This window comes from Halichoeres trimaculatus, unplaced genomic scaffold (genome assembly GCF_033239565.1).
Source record: "Halichoeres trimaculatus isolate MK-OKI-2021-1 unplaced genomic scaffold, fHalTri1.1 fHalTri1_scaffold_11, whole genome shotgun sequence".
Taxonomy (NCBI): domain Eukaryota; kingdom Metazoa; phylum Chordata; class Actinopteri; order Labriformes; family Labridae; genus Halichoeres; species Halichoeres trimaculatus.
In genome coordinates, this window is record NW_027437189.1 from 16477652 (window position 1) to 16502821 (window position 25170).

Consider the following 25170-nt stretch of genomic DNA (forward strand, 5'->3'; position numbering starts at 1 on the left):
CTCTTCAAGAAGTCGGGTAGGTTGTCCTCTTTTTTGGATTTTCAGAATGTGGTCACCTTACTTAATGCCACTTTGTCTCTGTGTTACATTTATTGTCTTTTCACTGAAAGCTCAACTTTCTCTGCTACAATACTGATTGTAACTGACACAGCTATATTCAACTCTCTTCCAACTCTATAGTTTATAAAGTAACATACCTTAACTCTGGTGTGTAGTGTTGGGAGGTGACCCTCCAGATACTTGAGAGGTAAGTTTTGCTAACCGGTGAAGTGGCAAAATCCTCACACATGGCAGAATTTGAGTTATTTTTTTGATGGTTAGAATAAAAATCTGTTGTTTGGTCTCCCTGCTATAGTCAAGCTACTATAGCATAGCCTTCATACCTCTTGGTGTTGCAGACTTTAGCAAAACATTTTATGGCATGGTTACATGACCTCATCTTAGAGCTTCAAAAGTTATATGATCAATTGAAAAAAAAAAAAATTAAGCCAAAATGATTAACAATTATTCCCATAATCCTGTCATCTACAAGTCTCCAGGAAAAAAATTAAAATCACCCTTTGTTATATTTTCTTTGATGTAAGTATTAAAGCTTCTGTTTTAGTACTGTAACAATAAATCTGAATATTTTTAGTAGTATTATTATTTTTTTAGTGAACTGCCTTTTGCCATAGCTTTTTCATGACATGATTTTTAATTTAATATCAGTCATCATAAAATCAAAATCTTGTGTCTTCTGGTTATGTCTATTAAATTAAACATGATCTATGATGCATACATTTTTGTGACTTGCATGGATTGAAGGACACAGTAAGACTTGGTAAAAGAACATTCAGCAGTTTTTTGTGTTTTGTGTTTTTTTTTCTTTCCCTCAGTACAAAACTTGTGGCCAACAGTTTTTTTTCCACATCGAGCAGGGATCTCAAAGTGGTGCCATGGAGGGCCAAGAGGCTGCAGGTTTTCTTTCCAACCAAAAACTCCACCAACTGATTTCACTGATTACCTCACCTTCAAGCAGAGAGCAGGGACTATTCAGTGAAATCAGCTTGTGGAGTTCTTGGTCAGGAAGAAAACCTGCACCCTCTTGGCCCTCCAAGGCACGAGTTTGAGATTCCTGACATAGAGTATTCTGGATCAACTTTTGCCATCTCATAAAGCTTTATCAGACTGCCAAAAAACTTAAACACACAACTCAAGCAAGAGCCAGGTTGGATTTATTTTTGACCCGAACATTGTATTAACAACACTGGTTTCAGAACCTTTCCATTTATTGAAAACCTGACTCATGGTGTTACATAAGAAGTCTTACTGGATTAACCTTTAAATCAATTGCTTTATTACTCAGACGGGAATTTATGGATCAGATTGAGTTCACGTGTATCTGAAACAACAATACAGAAACAACACAGCCCATTGTGTTGGTCTGGTGTCAGGCTGTTTGTGTCTGAACGTCCACACATAGACTTAAACCTGCAAGCGAATGCTTTTCATCAACTTTCTGACACTTAAAACCACTGAAGTGTCAGAGTGGCTGGTGCACATGCTTTTTGCTGCAACATTTTTATCATTAGCAAAACATTCCTTTTATTGTAGAATCTAAGATTGGGCCAAATGATCCCAGTAAGCTTGAGAAATAACAGCCAGGCTGATTGTAAAAATAACATTTGTCTTTCCATTTCTAATAAACCCTTTGATGTAATGAACAATGTGTTTCAGAGAGTGAGAAAATCAGGAAAGGTAAGCGAGATAACAGACTGCGAGGGAATAAAAAAGAGGAATATGATTATAAAGGAGGTGTGGTTGAGGATATCCTGTCATTAAAGCCTGCAAAACAGTGGTTAAAGGGAAGCTTTCGTAACATTTTGCACACATGCACACACATTCACAAAATAGACACGCAGTATATATACTTTCCCATGGTGCACGGCTGAGCTGCCCGTGCTCTTTACAGTCCAAACACTCACAGTGTTGCTTATTTAAAGGAGTCGGCAGGGCGGGGTGCGCCAGACCAACCTCCCACTGGTACACACACACTTGGATCCACTCACACCCACTGCTCGAAGTCGTACACACACACATACACACACACACACACATAGTGGTCAGTCACTCTCTGGACGCAGCAGCAGTGAGCAGACTTCCACCCAGACTCAACAACTTGCAGCCATGAAGTGACTCTGGAGTCGCTGTGATAGCACGATAAATATTTCAGAAAGGTCATCAAATTTCTGTGCCGTCTTTTCTGCCATCAACTCCTCCCATCCTTCCTGGCAGATGATCACAAATTGTTCCTAATCCCTTCTCTTCTTTATGACTGTGTTCTCAGTCACTCCACATTTCCCCTAAATCCTTTCCCCCTCCTCTCTTCTCTCGTTCCTTCTTACATTCTCTGAAAGATATACCATCTTTGTGCTAGGGGGGAATAGTTTCCCCTACATAATACCCTGTGAACATCCCATCTGGCCCTCTGGCAGAAGTAATCACACACACACTGCCACACACAAACACACACAAACTCACACCTCTGCTCAGAGACACAGAGGAGGCAGGTGGATTAAGAGTATTAGTGTGAGTATGTTGAGCCTTCTCATTTGGCTAAACACTGTGATCCATGATACAAAGTCACACTCACATGCTCACCTACTCACACTGTGATGAGTGTATTGTGACACAACATTGGGTGTTTAGTACACACACACTGTACGCTCCATTTGTTATATTCAGTTTTCAACATAACAGCTCAATAGTTTTGTTCAGGGCACACTAAAAGTCACAGAGGGCTGTAACTTTACAGCAGACATAGCTTGTTTCTCCCATGATAAAACACCATACGCTGCACACATGTAAACACACACACACACATTCCTTAAATGCATGGCGCTCGCATTACACTGCAGCATGCCCATGCAGGCCCGTCTCCGTCACCCTGCATCATCAGAGGGGAAAGATATCACACTGTACTCATGGGAAAAACAGAAAGTCTGAAAAACTGGAAATATAACACGTAAAACAAAATGTACAGTGCGCATATGGTTATGCAACTAAGAATCCCCTCAGATTTTTTAGGATTGTTAAATGATTTAGTTGTGCAGCTAAAAAAACAGAAAAAACTCCTCAGATTCTGCAGTTGGTAACAGATCTGTGGTAGCTATATTCTCATCATCTGACCACAGGGAAAAATTAGCATTCAACTTAGCATCTTAAGCCACATTTCTTTACGTTATCCCAATTTACTGTAACAAATCCCATTAACCTGTATTATTCTACTGGCATACTTCACAATCCAACTGTCCTTTTTTTTTAATTTGCCGATGACTCCTTCCTTCAGTCTTTTGTGTATTCAACATTCCTTGTTGGTTTCAATACGCCAAAAACTAAAATGGTGGTAGAAATGAAGAAAAACTGCAGTTCCTTGAGTGTCCACTTGGTATAGGTCCCTTAAGCTGAGGACGTTCTGTAAACACGTCTTGGTGCCTGGGTCGCTCTCGTAACATCATAAGAGACCAATTCTACCCAGCACACCGTTTGTTCCAACTGCTGCCTTCTGGCCGGAGGTACAGGTCACTCCCTGCTAGAACCAGCAGAATGGTTATCAGCCTCTATCCCCAGGCCATCAGACTTTTGAATGAACACTTTCCCCCTCTCCCCCCTCCATCATCCACTACCTCACATTAACCATAACTGTGAGCTGGACTTGCATTGTTTGCAGTAAACAACCATCTACACCATGGTACTATTCTGATTTCCACTCATGAATACTCTACCTTTTGTCGTGTCACTGTGTTTATATGTCCATTGCCTACCTCATTACTTTGTTTACATTCCAATGCACTTGTGATTACATCATAGCCATGCCACTGAGTGTTTGATGCTCTAAATGTCATTTTGTTGTTCCTTGTGTCAGTGACAATAAATTACTGAATTTGGATTTAAAAAGCCCAAGAGAAGCTCATCTTCTCTTCTTTTCCAAGAAATATATATATTTTTTCCCGCCCAAATAGTTGAAGAATTACGGTAATGAGAACAGAATGTATCAGTTATTGCCTGTGACTGGAAGGTCATTGCATGTGGATTTCTATGCAGTACCTCAATTCCCTGGATATCCACATAAAGCTTGTATTGTCCTCTTTAATCCTTTAACACCTGCTCCTCAAATTGTCTGCCTGGACATTTTTGCTTATTTTGACTAAATAGCAATCAGAAAATATCCTGTGAGTAAGCGCTTTGGCCCATTTTTCTGGAATACTTGGAACTTCCAATATCTGGGAGTTATTTACAATTTACTGCATGTCATACAAGAGTAAAACTGTTTAAACTGAGGAAAAACACAAAAACAAAACTTGATTGTAGAGGTTTAGTGAAGGAAAAAAACACTGTATTTTTCTGTGCTTTCCTTTTATCCATCTGCTCTTCCTCTGTGTGTATTCACAGGCTTCCTTAAGTGCCTGGGTTAAATCACCTTAATAACCACATACTGGCTGAAACAGCAACATCTCAGTTCTCACAAACCATTGGAATTGTTCAGATTGTGCGAACTGTTAAGGCATAGCTGTCATTTGATTAGATTTTTCTTGCAAGCCCAAATAATTGAGGAGGTATAGCAATTTAAAGATCACTGAATGACAATGCTGGTGCTTTTACGGCTTTTAAAGAGTTAAGGTTAAGAGATTTGCATAATAAAGCACAATTAGGGGGAACAACTTCCATCAGCCTCAACTTCACCTCTTTACCTCTTTCTAGGTAGACCAGAAGCTAGGATGAGTCAGAATTTTCAATATGGCGACTGCCAATGAGCTTTCAAATCTCTGATTTGGAAACCATGAGGTGGCATGACTGAAACTTCATGCATGTTTTAGGACAGTCTGTGGTGTCCACGCTATTTTCCTCTTCTTGTCTTCTTTTCTCTGCTGGACACTAGTAAGTCATTAACATGAAGAGTAGTATCAAGGTTTTCTTCCCATCTGTTTGCAGATACTACAGTAACCTAATGTGTTTGCTACATGGTCATTTTTACAGATTGCTCCTCCACTTCCTGTGAATTGATTTTGTGTGATCTGGTTGATTGCTATCATTAAGTATAGACTGGTTAAAACCCCACAACAGCAATCAGGATCAAGTATTTAACACAAGTGAGTGATTGGTTAAGGCGCCAGTTGGTAATTAGTGTTAAAAGTGTCATTTTTGTCTTGATTTTGATGTTTCATTGGGAACATATCAGTGATGTTCAAAGATGACCGTTGAAATTCAAATTTCTGGAGGGACTCTTCCGGTATGTTGACTTTTACATGCTTTGACCCGCTGTAAACTGACAAGGCAAATATTTTGGGCTTGTTTAAACGTTTAAAGTTCCCAAGGGCAACGTGTGACTTACTTGAAACCCCCTGACCCCATGTTTAAACACAGTGTTGCAGATAAATAAACAGCCCATTACCCAGCAGCAGAGAAACTCTGTTTATGATACAAGAGAGGTCTGAGCAAGTTTTAGAGAGAGTAGTGACGTTAATGACCCAGTTTCAATAATGTTACTTTACTTTACCAGGCATGTTTGAAGAGGTTATTTTAGACTTTCGGCTCAGACACTGGTCTAATGCAAGTGTTTTGTTTTGTATTTTAATGGATAAATGTTTGATTTAAACATGACCATCAGCATCAAGATGAACAACTTCTACACTGTAATATTTAATGAATGTAACCACTGCAATGGGAGGAGGTTTCAAACCAGATGCCTGACAGCATGCAGTAGATGTATCTTTAGCATGCAGGCAGGTTAGACAGCAATCACAACCCACACAACAACAGAGCAGCCTGTCATTTAACATCCTTTGACCTGATTCAGACCAATTTGACCTGGTAAACCAGGTGTGCTGTTGTTAAGGCAAACAAACAAGATTCAATGTGCATTTGAAAGCTAAAGTATGTCAGCCAGCTGCAACTTATCATTTACTGAGCAGACAAAGTGGTATTAATTATCTCATCATGTTCTCAACAGGGGCACAAAGATGTTCATTCCTTTACCATAAGGGAAAACAGTACACGTATTTAGCTCAATTGAATGCAGGCTGGACAACTTCCAGGTTATCCCATTTTTTTCTGCTTTTTAAAACTCCTTTTATTGTTTTCAGAGGCAGGTTCAAGGGAAAACTTGAAGTGTCAGTCAGTTAGATGAAGGGTGCCGGTTCGGCTCAACTAGCAGAGCAGGCGCCATGTGTGCAAAGGCCACAGCCCTCAGCGGGTTGGTCACAGAATTGATTCATGGCTCAAATGTGACTCGGTGCATGTCATCCTCCTCTCTCCTGACATTTCCTGTCTCTCTCATACTGTCCTGTCAAATCAAATCACCAAGCCCAAAAACAATCATGAGAAAAATAAACACAAAGCTAGAAACTGCTTCTTTTGATGGTGCTCAATAGTTTCTTCAAGTGTCTGAACCAACAAAAATACACCGAACGTTCAGGCGCTACAATAACCTTCACCTCACGTGTAACACAAGGAAAGGATGTGGCTACATAAATATAGGATTGACCCTCACGTGATGCAGCAGCAGCAGCAGCAGGGACCCTCACACACTGAAATGTTAGGAGCTGTTTGTCCGGTTAGTAGGTCAGTGGGCTCAGTGTTTAAGTGTGGAGGGGGGCAGGGTAAATAATAGGTAACCAGAGGGGCTGTCGGCAGGCAAAAGGCAGAAGAAGCACGGCCTTGTGGGAGTGAAAAGAATGGAGGTAATGATGACAGGGAGGTTGGCATCTAGAAGTCTGTCTTTGAAAGATCAGGCAGGAGGTGTAAAGGGGCAGTACCCAAAAAAATACACAACAAACACACCCTAATGTTTCCACACACACATGAAATGCTCTTTCACCAACTGTGTAGGTGTCTATGTTGGGAAACACACAAACTCATCAAACCCGATATTTTGTTTGTTCAGTCACTGTTAATTCAGGCTCAACTGTCTGGTTTACAGCGTCGGACCATGTTCACAGTAATGACTCATTCTGGGATTATGAGGTATAAATAGCAGCAAACAGAAACGACTCGTGTGCATCTTCACCTGGCAAATGCAGACAATTAAAATCCAGTTTAAGTAGGTCACTGCAAGACTGATGTCATCTTTTCAAAATAAAGATCACGTTTTATTCATGTGGAGGCTGTTTCACTGCTGGCTGCACTTGAAATGGGATGATAGTTTTTGCATGAAAAATATCGTGCACATCCTCGTCTCTGTGCTACCTCTCATCATGCAAAGAGCTGTCAGGTTATCTCCAGATCATTATCTCACTCAGTCACACACGATGAGCAGTTTGAATGTGAGGAATCTGCATATGAGTCCTGAGCTGCTGACCTCCAGAGTTCAGCCTGAACAAAGACAAGGAGTCACACTGACCTCATTTCTCACCCAATCTGGGAGCACCAGAGGGCCAATGACTGCGAGGGAGCTCGAGCCACATCCCTCTGTGCTGACTGTTCCACATATTTTGGGCCAGAGAAGGCTTAATCCCACTTTAAGAGGAAATGTAAGCTGCAGTCTTTAACAGTGAGACATCATTTTAGGTGGAACCAAGAAGAACTATTAAATTGATTCAGTTTATTAAAGCTGATAAAAACAAAATCCTCTACACTTTACTGTCTTTAATTCTTATTAAAGGTGCCTTTAAAATTCCGTCCCTTTTATACTTTACTTATTAGGCTGAGTTTTACTGTTCTCGAAGGTTTCCAGAAAAAAATGTTTTAGGGTACCTACCAGCGTTGTAGTACTCAAATCCAGATGAGAAGGACTTGTGACTCAAACATAGACTGTATAAAACATGGACGTAGTCTCGCCAACGTCACCCATTTGTTTCTGAAACGGAAAATGAAGCACATTAGCTATAGCGGCCATTTTGGTAGTGGCAAGGGCTTCGCCTACAGCCATAGGGCGCCGGCCGTCACGTGACCCTCAGCTGTGCCTCTTATTGGGGGAGCTCGCGATCTTAATATCCTCTGAACGGCCGCGTTAGAAAAAAATTCACCCCCCGTACAGTGGGAGGTGGTTGTAAAATTAGTGACTCAGACAGGAGACGTTTTTTGAACCAGGCTGTAAATAGGTTAATTTCTGCTTTGGAAATGGCTTTTTTTTGGCTTGGTGTGTATGTGACTTCCACTACTTCCGGAGCTAGCCTCAAGCAAACACTCGAGAAACAGCAGATTTTAGCACTTCCGCATTGTCTCATATTCTCAGACCAGAGGTTGCCGCTTAGACTCAACTAAGACTTCTGTGCTGATGGCTGAACTTGGACTCGGACTCAAGGTCTGACTACATTAGGACTCAGAGGAGAACTTGAGTTTTTCCATTAACAATGCTTTGTTGATTTTAAGAAGGTCCTTATAGAGTATCAGTTTTCAGGCAATGGCTAGCACATGTATTTAGTTGCTTGTATGAGCATTCATGCTATTTCATTTAGCAACAGTGTGTTGCAAGACGTCAAAGGAGTCATGGGTTGTGTGGTTTAAAGATTTTATAGCTAATTCTGGCAAATGCAGAGCAGCATTATAAAAAAACCTATTGAGGAGAAGAAGGTGACAACATCTATCTTTCACAGACATCTGTCCAGGATGCACCCAGAGAATTGAGTAGATGGCGATGCTAATGTTCCATTGATTTTTGATAGCGTTGTCATAAGTTAGCTGCAAAATAATCATTACGTTAGCCTCTGAAGTCAGTCAGAAAATGGTTCTACATTCTTTGGTTAAGTTGTGATCTGTTTTAACTTCACAAACGTGCATCCCTAAACAGATATAATTCTGACTGTAGGTTTGTCCTGCATTTAAAGAATATTCTTGTAAATTCGATCAAGTGTTAAGCATTTATTGTATGCATGATACTTTCGGTACTTCATTGAATGTGTTTTCTGCACATCAAAATTGTTCAGCACATTCAGTTCAGGTTTACACCCCGAATGATTTGGAGTCAAACTACTGCAACCTTGTCCTGAATTAAATTGGTGTTATTCACTTTTACATTTTATTTACAAAAAGTCAGATACTTAAAGTTCCGCTTGGTGAGTTTCCTGTCTCCTGCTCTGAAGACTTTTCTAGGGCTTTGGGTAAGGTACTGGGGACTCGACCTGGACTCAATTCAGGTGAAGAGGACTTTATTAAGGTGAAAAAGACTCAACACTGCTTTTTATTTTTTAATTTTTTTATTATTTTTTGGTGACTCAGACTCAGCTTGGACTTGAGCTATGTTGACTTACACTGGTACTTACATTTATGGTAACTTCAGGATTGTAGGTGGGGAAACTATTGAATTATACTTCATGGTAAAAGACACAAGATGCAATAATTAATATAAAGCATTTACTCAATTTCCTTATATCAAAATTTATGCAATTTTAGGTCATCAGCAACACAAAACAATTTTCCTCATAAAAGAGAAGTCAGTCTATTAAATACACACACTAACGACCACTATTACAAACACTAATAAAGAACTACTTCAGCGCAGGGTAAAAGGGGTAAAGATAAAAACAGGCCAAAGTGTGAGGACTCGAGCAGTGAGATGTCAGACTCACATGCAGCCAGATGGCCTCTCTCCTGCTCTTTATTCTGTAGCCCTGATTAGGAAGTGAGGTCACACAGGTGAGATCAACTACTGATACCTCAGAGAGAGGGACAGACAGCATGGCACTACTTGTACATGTGGTTTCTGGTGAAGAGGTCTGGAGTTTCTAACAGTTACTTACATCACTCAGGGTTAATCTTTGTTAAGTCAGGTTGATCTTTGACATTACAATCCCCTGGGCACACTGAACAGTTTCATTAGACCTTCAAACCACACACTCAGTGTTTGTGGGAATGGTATCGCAGGTTGCATCTTTTCCTCATGGGTCTTATTGTGGTGTGTCTTCTATGAGACATTACAAAGGCACAGGTGCTATTTCTATAATTCCAGTAGCAAGTCATCGCTTCAAATATTCAAATAGTCAATCTTTTGTTTAAGTTCATTGCCAAAAGTAAACAACATCTATTTGGTGGCACACGTCTTCTCACCTGGTAAATTCCGTACTTTTTGGAGAAAAAAAAAAAAAAAGCCCTGAAGTGGGGCTGAAATAATCTAGTGTGCCAGCCTTAGAGAGGGAAGACATGTTAAACAAAACACGTCCATTAACTAGCCAAGACTCTTAGGTATCACTGATCCTAACCTCAGTTGGAAATCTGCTCCACTACTGGTCTTCTCACTTTAAACCTGTATAGTCGGCTTTATGATCTCAGAAGAAAAACCAACAACAGTCGTGATTCCTGTGACTGAGTGCAAAGGAATCAGGACAGCTGTTGGCTCAAGTGATTAACTCTAAACAAACTAATGAGGTGGGTCAAAATATCAGCAGAACAACCAATAAAGCTCAGTACTGGACAGCCTGGTCTAACAGGGGGTGCCAAACTTTTTAGCCTGTGACCCCTAAAAGTCACAGCGCCCCTAGCAGTGCACAAGTACCAACAGGCTGATCCAAAAACAAATATTAGAAAAGCACAGAGAAACACACAGCCATCATTTCTGGTATTATTTCAAAGTAAATAAAGATACCATAAGGAGGATCTGTTTTAACTGGACTGCCTTGCCACCTTCTGGCCTGGAGTCTCACACGCACTTTCTGTAAGTTTCCGTAAGTGAGGTGTGTGTTTGTTTTGGAATTATATGCAGATTGAATCAAAACAAATTTTTGTTGTTCAAGACAACTTTTTAGTGAATACAATGCGTCAAGGTAAGGTATTTACAAGTACAGTTACGTATCAAGTAAACGTTGTAGTAGCCGGCTGTATGTAGTACTATCGGCAGCCCGGTGCTCTGAAGTATCTGTAGGCTAACGTGACAACAAGTAAACACTGTCAGTTTGCACGTAGTTTAAAAGCAGTCTATATTTAGCGCAGCTGGCAGCCCAGTGCCCTAAGACATGTCTGTAATGTGTAACGTTAGTTAATCCTGGTTAGTTATGTCCTGCCAATCATCTACCAAGCAGAGCTAACGTAGCCTCACTCTTCATTTTATTGATAGACTCAAGTTCGAACAGACAACTACAGAGTAACTGCTGCATGTGGGTTGGAATGTACATTATCACAAACAGTTAAACCCCCCTGTTAGCCTTTAGCCCGTGCGCTATCACTCTCCCGTTTAGCTTTCTTCTGCTCTTCTGTCCTTTTACTTTCTGACAGTGTCCACCATTACTACAAAATTAATCACAGAATTTGTTTTCATCAGAAAAAAAACAAACAAAACGTAACTCTCTTCTCACTACTAAACTACATCAGCCGCCATTAATGTTGTCATAGAGACCTAGACGTGCAGTAAATCAACCCGGTCCTGCTCAACCTGATCAGGAAGTTAAGAAGTAGCCTTTTGAATTAACCTGTAAACTGTAATATTGGTGCTGATGAGCTCATTTTAAAGTGTGGATAACAATCAGGCATATATCTAGAAAAGAGACTTTTGCAAGATCACTTAGAAACTCCTCACAGCCCCTTTAAAATGACCGGCTGTAAATCAAAACATTATTTATGTTGAAGCTTTAGTTTGTTATTAGCTAGTTATAAGACCACTGAGTAAGTAGTAGACGTTCAATGCCAAATGCCCTTTGTTAAAGGTTTTTGACTTCTTTTTCAGTGGTACAAAAACTTGAATGTCTAAAACCTGGTAAATTATTATTGCACATGGTATGGAAGTATTAGGAGTGTAACAGAAGAAAAACACAGAAACAAAATTTATCTTTAAAAGAGTTAAGTGACAGAAAACACAGCATCTTATCTCTCTGTCAGTGTTGTTTCTGGGTTTTTTTTTTTGTTTTTTTTTTTGGATTGTTTAGCACTTTTACGGTATTTCTAGTGTTTTGCTTTGTGTCACAGGCTTGTGATTACCTGAATGAACCATAGATCACTGGAATCTATGGAGCAAATTCTGGTTTCCAATGCCATTTGAATTTTTCTGATTGAACAAACAGTGACTGAGCCACAGTAATAATAGTCCAACCAAAGTAAATAAAGCACTGGTCCTATCACAGTATGTAAAGGGTTAAGTAATTTAGGTTATCCTCTATCAGTGTCTTAAGACCCTCCAGGGGGTCTCGAACCAAACATTGGGAGTCATTGGTCTATCAAACCAAATGATGTGTAGATCCTTTAGAAGGCACCAACCAGTCAAACACAAACAGATTAAGATGCTGAAATGACAGTCCATTGAAACAAAATGTTCACCTGCCACTCAAAGTGACCCTGTTCCTAATAATAGTACAGCTGTCAGCATGGAAAAAAGCTATTAAGACCAAAAGCATTTTTTTAAATATGGCATCCAGATGTGATTGGCCTCTTTTTTCCAACACCAGTCCCAGATTCTCTGTTAACATTGTTTGTCACGGTTCATTGTTTTGCCTGATTGGAAGATGCAGGATGAGGAGAAGCAGATGATACTCCATCAGTATGACAAACATCTGCAGCAGGTTATCAGCTCACTCTCCCTTTAAAATATATGATAATTTAGATCTTTACTTCCTCAAGTCGTGATACTTCTGCGTCATTGTTAACGCATGTTGTCAAGGATTTCCTCACTTGATCTCACTATTTTTATTCTACACATGCTTTAGATTGAACAAATAACCATTAGTTATCTCAAATCAAAACACTCTGTATCATTTTACATAGCTTTATAGATTTGCACTACTTTGGTTAATTATTGGGGAGGTTACATAAAGTTACTTTAAGCTTTCAGCCTGTCAAAGGAAATCAGATAACCCTGTGATAAATGCCTCCTTAAGAAAAGTGCTGTGATGGGTCACAGGAAGTGAAAACGTCTTCCTGCAAAAATGTGTTTGCTGGTTTAAACGTTCCCCCCTCTGGCTAATATTGAGATTACATTTTCTATGCGACCGAGCCATTACCAATCACAATTTACAAACAAGTTGGGTTTACAGTATAATCTAAATGAATGATAAATGATTTGTCACAAAGTGTGTGTTTCAATGCATATCTCCTTTAGTGCCCATGATACATGTCTTTATTCATGTCAGTCTAACACGTATAAAGGCAAAGTGGATGGTTCTATGGAGGACAAAAACTGCCAAAATCAAAAATAAATAAGAGTGAAAATAAAATAAAAATTATATAAATAGGCAAACAGTTCAACGCAAGACACAATTAGGACCACCCACTCATTTGAATAACAATTACTTCTGTATTTCATGATGGTAGTGTCTGCATATATATATATATATATATATATATATATATATATATATATATATCCTTTTATTTCTTCATTTATTTACTTATGTATACATATTTTTAGTTTTTATTTTCACTTTTATTATTTTTAATTTTGGCGGTTTTCGTCCTCCCCAAGTTTCGTGCTCAGATTAACTGAATGTTTGAACCGCTGCAGAATGCAAACTTTATCTGTGGTTGTGGCTGTGTATGTGTGTGCATTTGTTTTTATACCCACACCATATGGAGAAGATTACTTGGCCACGTGCAATAAATGATGAAAACAAAAAAATGACCTCATCACATGGCAGTGTAGATAAACCACACACAGCTACATCAGGCCAGAAAGAAAGACTGAACACAGGTAGCTACACAGGACAGGAGACATCCTAACAGAAATGGGGAGAGAGACAGACTGACACAGACAGTGAGGGACACAGTGGGACAGAAAGGAAGGATTTGGCACAGGCAGCAAAATAACACTTTGACAGCAGCCAGAGAGTAAATCTGAGAACTGAAGCCACGCGGCAGCCTTGGAGGCAGCAAGTGGAAAAAGAGCAGCATGGGATTTGACTGTGGTACCACTACATACTAACACTAGACTCCAAACTTGCCATGTGTTCATTCAGGGAAAAAGACACCAAATTATTCTAAAAGACATGCTGTCTGCAGGCTTTGAAAAAACAGAAAGAACACATTTCCCTTTTGTTTTTCAACAGCAACACTGGAGGCCACCAGTGAAACATAATTAAGCATTATCATTTGCTCTGTAGGTTTGGTCTGACAAATGTGTTTTCTGCCTAGGATGCAGTCATAAAGACAAGAAACCTTGATCACCAGAAGTGTGTAAAATTGTGTAAAATCTCTCTATGAATAGCCATGGGAGATAATCAGTGATCCAACATGTCTGTCTGTGTGGCAGCTAGGTTAGGCACAAACTGTAAAAATACCACCACTGACATCTATTGTAGTTTTTCATCCATTAAGAGTTCCTAACTTCTCAACGAGGCCTCACTACAATAAGAACCAAATAGTGGTGTACTTTTGGATGAATCAATCACGAGGAGTGATGTTGTGATTAAAAAGACTCTGGATCATGTTTCTGAATGCGCTGGTCTTCATGGAGGAATGCAGCATAAACCTTTATCCCTTTCTAACTCCTACAAATGCAGTTGTTTTGTTTAGTTATTTTATATACAGGGAAAATGCATAATCCTTTAGATTTCTGTAAACATGCCAATGTGAGGTAAAAAGCTAGTTTCCATCTGTAGCCCTTTGCCAGATATTAAAATAGGCTCTGTCCTGCTGCTGCTGCCATCTTGCCATCTGCCTTGTCATACAGGTCAGGATGTCATTTAACAATCTATCCAAAAATTTATTTTTAACGCTGTTACAATTCAGAGAAACCAAAATTAAACCACAATGGGCCTTTTTGATCTTTGGTTATTTTATTTCTTGTTTTGATTTTTAGATTGCATTTGAAAAAACTACTGTGGTTTTGTTTCTCATGTCAAGTTGTATTTATATTACCTATTTATTTATTTATTTATTTATTTATTTATTTATTTATTTATTTATTTTCATCATTTTTTATTGTTATTTTCCTTTTTTTCATTTTATTTATTGATTTATTTATTTATTTATTTATTTATTGGGGGGGGGGTCTATTTTTTGATTGATTTTTTTTTAATTAATTGAATTATTTTTTTGTAGAAAAACCAATCTCTAATATTTTATTTTACACATTCCTCTTGATATTTCTCCTTTAGGGCAGACTGCAAGGGTGGCCAAATAGTCAGTGGATGTTTTTTAAGCGTATCCTCTTTAGTTTCATTTTTCAACACAAAGGATGCTTGTTGAAAAATTGAACAAAAGGAACCACATAGCAAAAATGGGGAAAAAAATGGTGCTGAGCTGGTTCTTTACTGTATGTTCAGGAGCAAGTTGTGTGCTTAATATGCAGAGGGTGGTGCCACACTCAACCCTCACATCCCTGTTACTAACTATTTAATGTCCAGTCTACTTAATGAAGAAACAACAAAAGACCAAAGAGTTATCCTTCAAAAGAAAAAGTTATCACTGGTCAAACCCCAAAATATCTAAATCTTGTATTAAACCACAGAAATTTAAACCAAACAAAACCAAATCCTTTCTTTAGAGAACTTGAAATAAGCAGCAAATAATGTGAGAATGGCATGAATGCCTACCAGCAAAACAGTTTCCGCTAAACTATAATCAACTTATCTCTTTTTTTCTTAGTGCACTAAGTCGCCTGAAAATAGTCTCAAGAAAGCAATCCTCAAACTTTTAAAACTGCAGCTGGTCCCTCCTTTTAAGACAGGCATTCATTCAAATAAGTGCCAATTTTGGTTCATTTAATTAAAATTTCCATTTCACTTCAATATTAATCAGAAGCATTTAAGCACAAGCTACGATGATCCCACCCTCCAGCCTCACAAAACTGCTGATCCAGCTAATCCAATCTCCTGATTCCAGAAAAAGCCTTTTTTGCCCTCAGAGAATAATGAGCCAACATCTTCCAATGTTCATTACATAAGCAGGAGCCCATCTCCTGCTACAATACCACTGATGTTTAAGTATTTCCCCTGCATGCACAGGACTCTGGTGGCTTTGTGGTTGGCCTCTGTCTTCAGTTAAAACCACTAAAGCTTTTTTCCAGACATCATAGCCCACACTCTTCATTAAACTTGATGTTTACCCCTGCCTTAAAGAAGGAAACAAAGGGTCTGGGGGTTCATCCAAAGACTGATAGGAAAAACAGCCAGTCTGGTTAGGATCTAATAGTAGCTTATAACAACTCTCTCACTACTCTTTCCATTTAGATATATATAACAGTGTCAGAGTCCCAGCCAGCGTCCACAGAATGTGGTTCTTGTTTTCCCAAGATGAATGGTCACTCCGTCAGGGGCCCATAAAAAAAAATAAAAAAGCAGACTCAAGCTGACAAACAAACTGCCTTTACAAGACTGCAGGAAACACATTCCCAGCCTGGGAATGATTAAGAGTGGAAATTACAAGGTGTTGTGTTTGTTTTTGTTGCCCGAGGTGAACAGCTTTTGTACACTGTGAATATGCGTCAATTATTAAGCCAGCATACTCAGGGGTTTACCAGACTTTTTGGAGCTGTGTGGCTCAAGGCACTGACTTATCCAGGGTTGGCATTATAGTAACACAGGAGTGAAGAGCATTTGTTTACTCCTCCAGGCTCAGCTGATTATAACTACTTGAACTGCCAACACTTAAGTATAAGCATTTATAAGACACAAAAACAGATGTTCAAAGTCCAACGTTAGAATACTAGCAAAAAGAACATGCATTGGAATAGAGAAAAAAACACCAGTAGTCTGTTGCAGTCAAACAGAAACCTCTGAAAGCGGAACAAGTGTGAATAACTTCTCTTGTTCAAAGGTCCGTTTGAGGCTGGCTGCAAAAAAACAAGAGAATCCCCGTTAACACCCATGTACAAGAATGCCTCTTTTCAAACAGGCATAAAGCCAGGTGTAAAATACAGTTCTGCTCTCAATGGCCTATTCAGTTACTCAAGGTTGGAGTGATTCAGCATTTCCAAAATGACGGCTGCCAACTTTGGGCTTCATTACATTTCCTCAGTAACCAACGAGTGATGTTACTGAGACTCTCCATGTCCAAAACAGAGCTTGGCACCATTGCAGTCAAAACAGTTGACTTTAAGCCCCACCTCTCACAAGGAAAACAGCCGCTCATAGTTTCAGACTTTGGGGCGTGGGCCCTTTTGGCCCCACGTGCAGACCAACCACTGATCAAACTGCAACTGCACTCCTTAAGGTAATTCTATGAGGAACTTGTTAACAGTAAGTGTGTGCCGCCCTCTTTGTGAAGAAACTGGTCGAGGACCAGGATGGATGGAAGACCAGCTATCAGCTTCTGTATATGGAGTCAGCATTTAATGCTTTAAATTATGTTAAAGCAGGATGAAAAAACATCAAAACTCACATTGTGTCAGTGTGCTGAGCAGAAGTCAGGTTGGCCTGTGAATAAAAGAGATGAAAAATTTTACACTGGTTCTAGTTTTTGGGCCAGAGTTTCCTAAAAATATCTAGCCTAACCTAGCTAAGTAATAGACGAGACCCTGTCTGTAGGGCTTAAGGTTATAGAATAGAATAGAATAGAATAGAATAGAATAGAATAGAATAGAATAGAATAGAATAGAATAGAATATACTTGGCCATAATTCTTCAGTCAGCCTCCACCTCCAAAAGGTCCAGGACAGAGCTGGCCTTTTTCACCAGTTTGTTTAGTCTCACTGTCATGTTTCCTGTCAGCTTACAGAAGGTAAAATGCTTCCAATGTGGTGTTCGTGTCTGGTGTTAGCTCCATTAGCCATGTCTGTGAATAGTATGATGCTACTCAGCCCCCTGGTGCTTTGTTGGCATGGCTAACTTGTTCATCTTATTAGAGATTGATCTTACATGCCCATTACGATGGAAGAACAGGTTGATGTTGTCTCTTCTTAGTGCTCACTGTAGTGCTAGCATGTCTTTTTTGCCTCCATTTCCTCAGCTTGCGGGAAACACCTGCCCCAGCACCGGTTAACACTGACATACTACAAGCTGCTGACAGCTGAAACCTCGTGTGCAAACAATGAAACCATGGTTACATGTAGGATCTCTGGACACACACATGAGCGAAAAAAAATTAAAAACACTAACCAACTAGTTTGGTGTCAATGTACAAGAAATGAGCCACAAAAAGTGATGACAGGCTCCAAATAAAAATTTTATTAAAACCATTTTTTTTTTTTAAAAGGGGGAAAAAAATCCTCATTGCCTTTAGAGTACGGTGACAGCAGGTCTCAATGTCTGCAGAATTCCTTCGGAGGAATTATGTTCAGATAGCTACACAATGAGGGCTATGAGGCTGCTTGTCTGTACCATTAGCCAACTCCAGAGTAGTTTACAGTTAAGTTTTTTGCAACCAGAAAATAAGCCAACCTGTCTGTTAACCATCTAAAAATCCAGATTTTTAAGAGACCTTTGGACAAAATCTCCTGACTCATAGAGGCAGTGAGCAGGCCCACACAGGATGAGAGACCTGATTCATCAACAGCTCATTTCAGGCTTCTACTTCCTCTCCTGTCAGAAAGAAAAGCACAGCCATCCTCTCCTCTGAGCATGAGCCAAACGAAACGAAGCCTTGTTTGGCCTTTAAAGCAGTCTAGACTAATATCCTCTAATACTTATGTGGACTCTTATTATGCAACAGACATCATGTTACGTCACATCTTTTTTCATTCTTCTGGGAATCACAGAGACCGGCTAAAAAAGGTTTGATCTCCAAACATCAGCTGACCTGTTAGGTCATCGGTGCAGCAGAGTAAATTAAATGTGTAATGAGGTGTTTCAACAGAGATTAGGAAGCCTCTGTGGGTGAAATGAAACATTCTGGAGAATATTTGAGTCACTACCATGTGAAAAAACAGTGTCTTTATCTGGTTTGAAGCAATGAAGCAAAGACTGTTTTATGCTCCTGGTCAGATATATAAGACCACAAAATACAGTTAAACTAAATAAAAAGAATTGATCTATTAGTGCTGTAACCTTTACTTTGAAGAAAAATTAAACTCTGGAGGCTGTGAAGGGCACTTAAACCTTTGTTTCTGTTGGTCAATTCTGAGATGAGTCCCCCTAATTTTAAACTCCAAACACATTGGCTTTCATCTTCAGGTGATGTAGCCTCCAAAGCCTCTTTCCACCAAGCGGTCTGGTTTAGATTGTTACAGTTTGGTATGGGTAGAATCAGTTAAGCCTGATCCTGTTAGCGTCTCCGCAGCCAACCCAGCCCCCTCTTGGTAGGTGGCGTGTAAGCCAGATGCCGATAACCGCATCACCTATGTGATAGCATGATGTCACAGCAGCGCGACACAGTTTACCCTGCTAATAAAACCAACAAAGAAAAAAAACGTGACACAGTAAACAAAGAGCAACAATTGAAGACATCCATGAATTTCTCTTTGTGATTACCATGTGGCTCTTTGTTGTAAAGCTCAATCAAGCCTTGTTTCAGAGAAGGATGCCTGCTGCAAGGAGAAATACAGCTGCTGTCGCACAGCAAGTGACAATTCTTTCCACCCCTCAATAGACTACTGTGTTTCTAGCTCCACCTTCTGGGGTTGGATTGGTATCTCTGGCACCCCAACAAAAGGGTACCAAAAAGTGGGGTACGGGTCAGTAATTTGGGGACCTGTTCCAGGATTAGTCAACCAAAACGCCACAAAATATGTGGTGTACCGAGACAAACATAACTGAACCCCTTCGTGAAAATGCGGCTGAAGAGTGTCTGCAAACTCTTCAGGTCTTTTAGTACAATCAACGGTAAATGTTGAGGGCTAACATGGCCATGATACCCTTCCCTGCTTACTGCATTGTTTACTATCTGACTGCAAACATGAAGCATGAGAATGGAGTTGAAGTGGTCTTAGAGCATATGTGTAAACAGAAATAAAAGTCACATTTATTGTGACTTTTATTTCATATAATGTTCATATAAGTTCCTGTAGTGCACTTAGACCAACACATTCAGCCTCTTCTCGCCCCACTCATGGACACTTTTCCTGCACACAGCGAATAAGCCCTGTTTATTAATGTTCATTTTCTACTTGGACTGCATATGCAAATCTGATCACTTCCAACACCAAAGCCTGTCACCTGCCTACAGATTCTGTATTCCTACACAGAACCTGTGAGTGGAGAACACACCAACACAAAACTGCGCAGTTTCAACCCTGGTCTTGCCAACGTGCTGTATGATAGTTTGAGGATTTGTCAGATAATATATGTGCCTTGTCTGTGTGGCACATAGAGCAGGAGAGAAAACATGTTCAGCTTCAGGAACTGGGGAGAGTTTTGTAGTTTCTATAACTGCTCGCTGAAAAAGCTGAAATGCTGACAGGAATCAGCTTGTAACTGAAACTCTCATAACTACTTCTTTCCAGTGTTAATGACTAACGTCTATTTGGTTCTGCAAAAGTCTCCCACTACCTCCTAACTCTGACACTTCAATAGTCATATCCATTATGATTTTGAATCTAGTTTTATGACACTCTTACCTATACACTAGTATGTACACTGGTGTATTTGTATGTTCTATCTACCCTGTGGTTTTTGCTCTTCATGGATGCATTGCATTGGTTAGATATTTGAGTGTGCTGGCTACGAAAGACACACAAACACAACTAAACAGTTAATTAGTTTCTTACAGTGACAGAGTTTGACAGCTTCTGTTTACTGTGGTTCTAAAAAGGAGACACTCTGAGCCAAGTCTACAGGAGAAGCAGACTCAATAAACTGAAGGACAGAGGAGAGTAACTCCAACTGTTGTCATGGGTTGAACTTCTTGACGACAGTATCTCAGTCTCCATCATCATCATCTGTTTTGAAGACTGAGTTACCGTTGTAAAGAAGTGGGTACAGGGGTCACAGCATCATAATTTCATATCACAATTCAAATCAGAAGCCCACTGCTTTTGTACATGGCGGCTACACTCTCTTCATCAGGGACACATGTTGCTTAAGATATCTCCACCTCTGAAAGTCAGGCAGAGCAAATTCCCACTTTTTGGATATCAGCATGTTTTAGGTTACTTCCTCTGTATGCTTCAACATGTAACCTCACCTCCCCTCTGAGTCTGAGTCTGAGGGGGTTGATCTTTGTCAGATTTCTTAATTCTCTTGGGTAACACCAAGACAGACAGAACACCCCCACATGCAGGTCATAAATTAATGACTCAGAAACATTTTAAATTTACTCAGAAGTACTTATTTACTCTTACCACTACAGATGGTTTTAAAAGGTAGCAGTCTGTGTTCTGATTCTCACCTGTCAGGAGACTTTTTTTATTTTATCAAAATACTTCATTAAAATAAGTTTGGGAAATGATGAATTTTGCAATAAAGTTTTTTTTTTTGACCCTGTACTTGTCAGTAAATGTAATCTTTGCCATATTGGTGTGATTGTGCCTTTTTTTTAGCACATCTGGAGCAGAGGTGCACATCTGACTCCAACTTGACGACTGTGACGGTTGGCACATCTTTACTTCTCTGGTTATACAACACTCTTGTATTTATCATGCTCTCTGAACCCTGTACATGTTAAAAAAAAGAAAAATCCCCCTTCACAGTGACACCTCAAAATCTTTCAAAGTGAAACAGAACCATATCAGCTTGGAGCCCTTTCCTTATCAATTATCGCTCAGCTGTTTGAGCGTTTGCCAACAGTTCCTTATCTTATGTAACACAATAAATATTTCCCCACACAGTGCAACATATTTCCCGCAGCTTGAGTAAAGTTCCAGCTAAAGAGTGAGCTGACTGTTGTTTACAACTCCACCTCTGCAGGTTGATTGTCCTTTCAATGACTTCCAGTTAAGACGCAGGAAGCTCATGCAGGCTCAGACTCGGTCTTTGGTCCAACTACTGAACCTCAGACCAAAGGAAATCATTCAGGGGCCCCTGGAAGACACGGCATCATCAGTCACTGGGATTATTTTGGTCACATTGGTTGGTAAAACAATAAAGCAGAGGATATGAGAATGCTTTTCCAGTTTACACAGCATCATGAATCCACTTTAGTTTTAGAAGTGTGCTACTCAGTTACGTCTTTTGTTTCCTTCAAGGCAACTATTACTGGTTGTTCTATGTGTGTTTTTTCAGTACAAGAGATTAAAATGTTGCCACTTCATAAAGTTGTTGTGGTTGACTTTGTTCTTGCATTTACATCTCAGCTCAACCAGATAAAGGAAATATTTTCATGGGTTGTTCTTCCTGAGGTCTGTACATAAAACACTTCATTAAATTTAACAAGAATTGGAGTCTGGATGCTAGAAAATCAGGATCTTATTAATTGCCAAGCGGGTTTTCACAAAGAGTCAGTTTTGGTATAGTTCTGCTTAGCAAAGAACATTAAAATTCTACAAGCCAAGAAAAATTCAAAGGATAATAAAAAATAGTAAAAATAAATCACTTCAAACAGGGGGAAGTAAACTGGGAATCTGTTTTAGATGTATCCAAATGTTCTTATAGGTATTTCCAGATCAAGCTAGTTATATGTCTGTAATGTCTTATCTGCAATGAGGTGAAGTTATTCCACCTCTAATCTTTAATCAGAAGCAGTAGCAGATGCAGAACAGGGAAAGATGGTGGCAATGTGCAGTACAGCCCAGTACAAAGAATGTCTCCTGTCTGAAGAGCTATTTTGTCAAACAGCACAAACTCTACTGGTGCTAACTGGGCAGTTTGGGGGATATTTAGAACATGAGTTCGCCCAATCAGAGGCAGAGCTGAGCTGACTGACAGGTAGGCACCCTATGGCTGTTAGTGCCTATTGTGATTTTATTTTATTTTAACTTAAAAGCACTTTGAATTACCTTGTGTATGAATTTTTCTCTACAAATAAACTTGCCTTGACTTAGTGTGGAAGCTCAATGCCTGCCTCATTTCCAATATGGCCCCTGTCAACGAATTGCTTCAAAACTCTGTTTCAGAAACATACCGGTGACATCACGGAGACTACCATTTATTATACAGACTATGGAAATCACACACTGGTACACCCATGCTACATGTTTGTAGAGTTTAGTGTGTGTATATGAAAGCGGCACTAATGCTATAGGCAAGCAACTTTACCATTTAATGCACCCTTATACGTTGCAAAAATTGATATCCAAGCATTTGTCTTATTTTAAGTAAAAGTCTTGAGAAATGTTTTATTTCAAAATATTATGAGAAGATTTAACACCTGGGTTAAAAAAAAGCAATTAGTCAATGGTGCAAGAAAGATTGGCTTGCCACGCACATGAGTAATGTCTTGATGCAAGTAAATTTTTCTTTACCTACTAGCAAAAAAGTTTTCTCTATTACTTCTTTTTTCAAGCAATTCAGGTGTCATTTTTGTCTTATACTGAAATTACACTGACATTTCTCTGGAATTGTCAGTTTAATGTGCCTCATACTTAATCTAATATAACAACTTTATTATATAAAATAAGATGGAAAGACTTGGATAATTTTCAGTTTTTACAGTTTAAGACAGATAATACCTGGTATGGGCTTCTGGAAAAGTTAAAATGCTGCAAAAGGGTTCTGCTGCTGCAAAAAAAAGAACGGACTGCACTTCATTCAAAGAATAACTTACTAATGAGCATCCATACTCCTACAGCTGAAGAGGAACTATTAAGTGGGCTGGTTGTTCCTTGTGTTCTTTGTAACAGTGGTTTTACGCAGCAATTATATTGAATGACAAGTTACAGCAGCTTTAAAAGAGCATCCTTGAAGAAATGAAGAGGCAGGGAAATTTAAAGTGGGTGATCACACTGATTTAAAGTCCTCATATCTTCATCTCAGTTACATTCACAGCTTGTCTTTTCTCTTTCAACAGGAAACATATCAAGGTCTGTTTAAAAATCAGCCTCCTCTACACCTACAAACAACGGAAAGTCAGTGAAATAAACATGCTCTTCCTTCTGAGATTTCTATCGGGGTTCTCAGAATTAGAAAAGACAAAACACGACTGCGGACAATTTTCCCTGGAGGTTCTTTGGAAGGGATCAGGGACTTTACGTGGAAAAACGTTATAACAAGAGGCCAAAACACAACTGTGTTCTCATCCAGTGAAAAATGTTTTCTTTAACTCCAGATTTATCTTTATTAGCAGCCATACTAGCCCACTCAAACAGTTTGCTTTTTATAAGAATCTTTGGGAAAGAAATTTAAAGTAGTAGTAGTAATTTCTGCAGGATGCACTAATTTACCACAATATGAGAATTATGGGAAAACAAAGCTGAATTTGGATGCTGTGTTGAGTTAGTTTTATTTCTGGTGATATGTTATTCTCTTGGTTAGACCATATAAACTGATTTATGTTGTTATCATCAGCTCTCTCCATCAGGCAAACGACCATGGAGCTATTTATACGGCTGGTTTCCTGCGATTCAGAGGCAGAGAGTCTGCTTTAGGAGGAAGACCTGGCCTGGATACAGGTAGTCCATCACAGCTGACAGCTCCACTCCAAAGCCTTCCTTCTGATTCATCCAACCAGTCATCTCTCACTCCTCATCAACGCTGCAGTTTCCAGCACACACTATTCATACTCAGAGGAAGCTGATGAGATCTGAAATAACCCAAGGTTTCTTTTGTTTACTTCTTATTGGAAATCATGTAATCACTGTGAGATTACATTGTTTAAAAGGCATTTTCCCTTTACATGCTGCACTTTGGCTGTTTACTTTGAACAACCCAGTAAGAAAAAAAAAGCTTTGCTTCTCCTTCTGTTTTGAGATTAACCGCAAACCAAGAAGGCAAAAGTGAGGAATTCATGTGAGTACATACTCTCAAAATTGAGGGATGATGCAAAATAAAATGTGACCAAAATGACAACAAAGGGAGCATTGAGGGAAACATGATCAGCCGAAGTCTCGTGCGGCTGCATAAGTCTTCTCTGTCCTGCTCTGCACTTAAAACGTGAGTTGTGGATGAAGTGATTGCCCAGGCAGTAGACGAGACTTCCAGCAGAGCCAACCACAGCGTTCCTCTGGCTAACTTTAATGGTAGCGTGCAGCTGTGTTACCTTCACTCACTGGAATGTGAGAAAAACGGAAAAAGTGACACGCATATACAAAGGCAGTTGCCAAACAACTAAATTAAGCTTCTACATGAGCTCACAATAAAGTCAACAGATTTCTACTCACATGTGGCGAAAACCACAAAAACATGGATGTGCTCACATGGCTCTGTCATTATGGGGTAGAACACAGAGTTTGTTTAATGGCTCCATCAAAACTCAACGCCCTGCTCGATACAAAGTAAAAAGAATCATATCTGGTCTCAAGCGTCATAAAAAGCTTTCTCACAAAATTTCAAAGCATCTAAAGGGAAAAATGCATCAACGGTTTAAACA

At 39.4% G+C, this 25170-nt stretch overlaps 1 protein-coding gene across 5 annotated transcripts in view; it reads right to left on the reverse strand.

Moving 5' to 3' along the window:
* LOC141799008 (NSFL1 cofactor p47-like) overlaps nt 1–25170 on the reverse strand; it is a 127806-nt gene that overhangs the window by 74711 nt on the left and 27925 nt on the right. Inside the window, exon 1 of one of the 5 annotated variants that reach the window (XM_074681025.1) lies at nt 7736–7783. The exons of the other annotated variants lie outside the window; for them this stretch is intronic. The gene's annotated coding sequence lies outside the window, so the exon portion shown is untranslated. Of the gene's footprint in view, nt 1–7735; nt 7784–25170 lie in introns of those variants that run through there. 5 annotated transcript variants of the gene reach the window in all.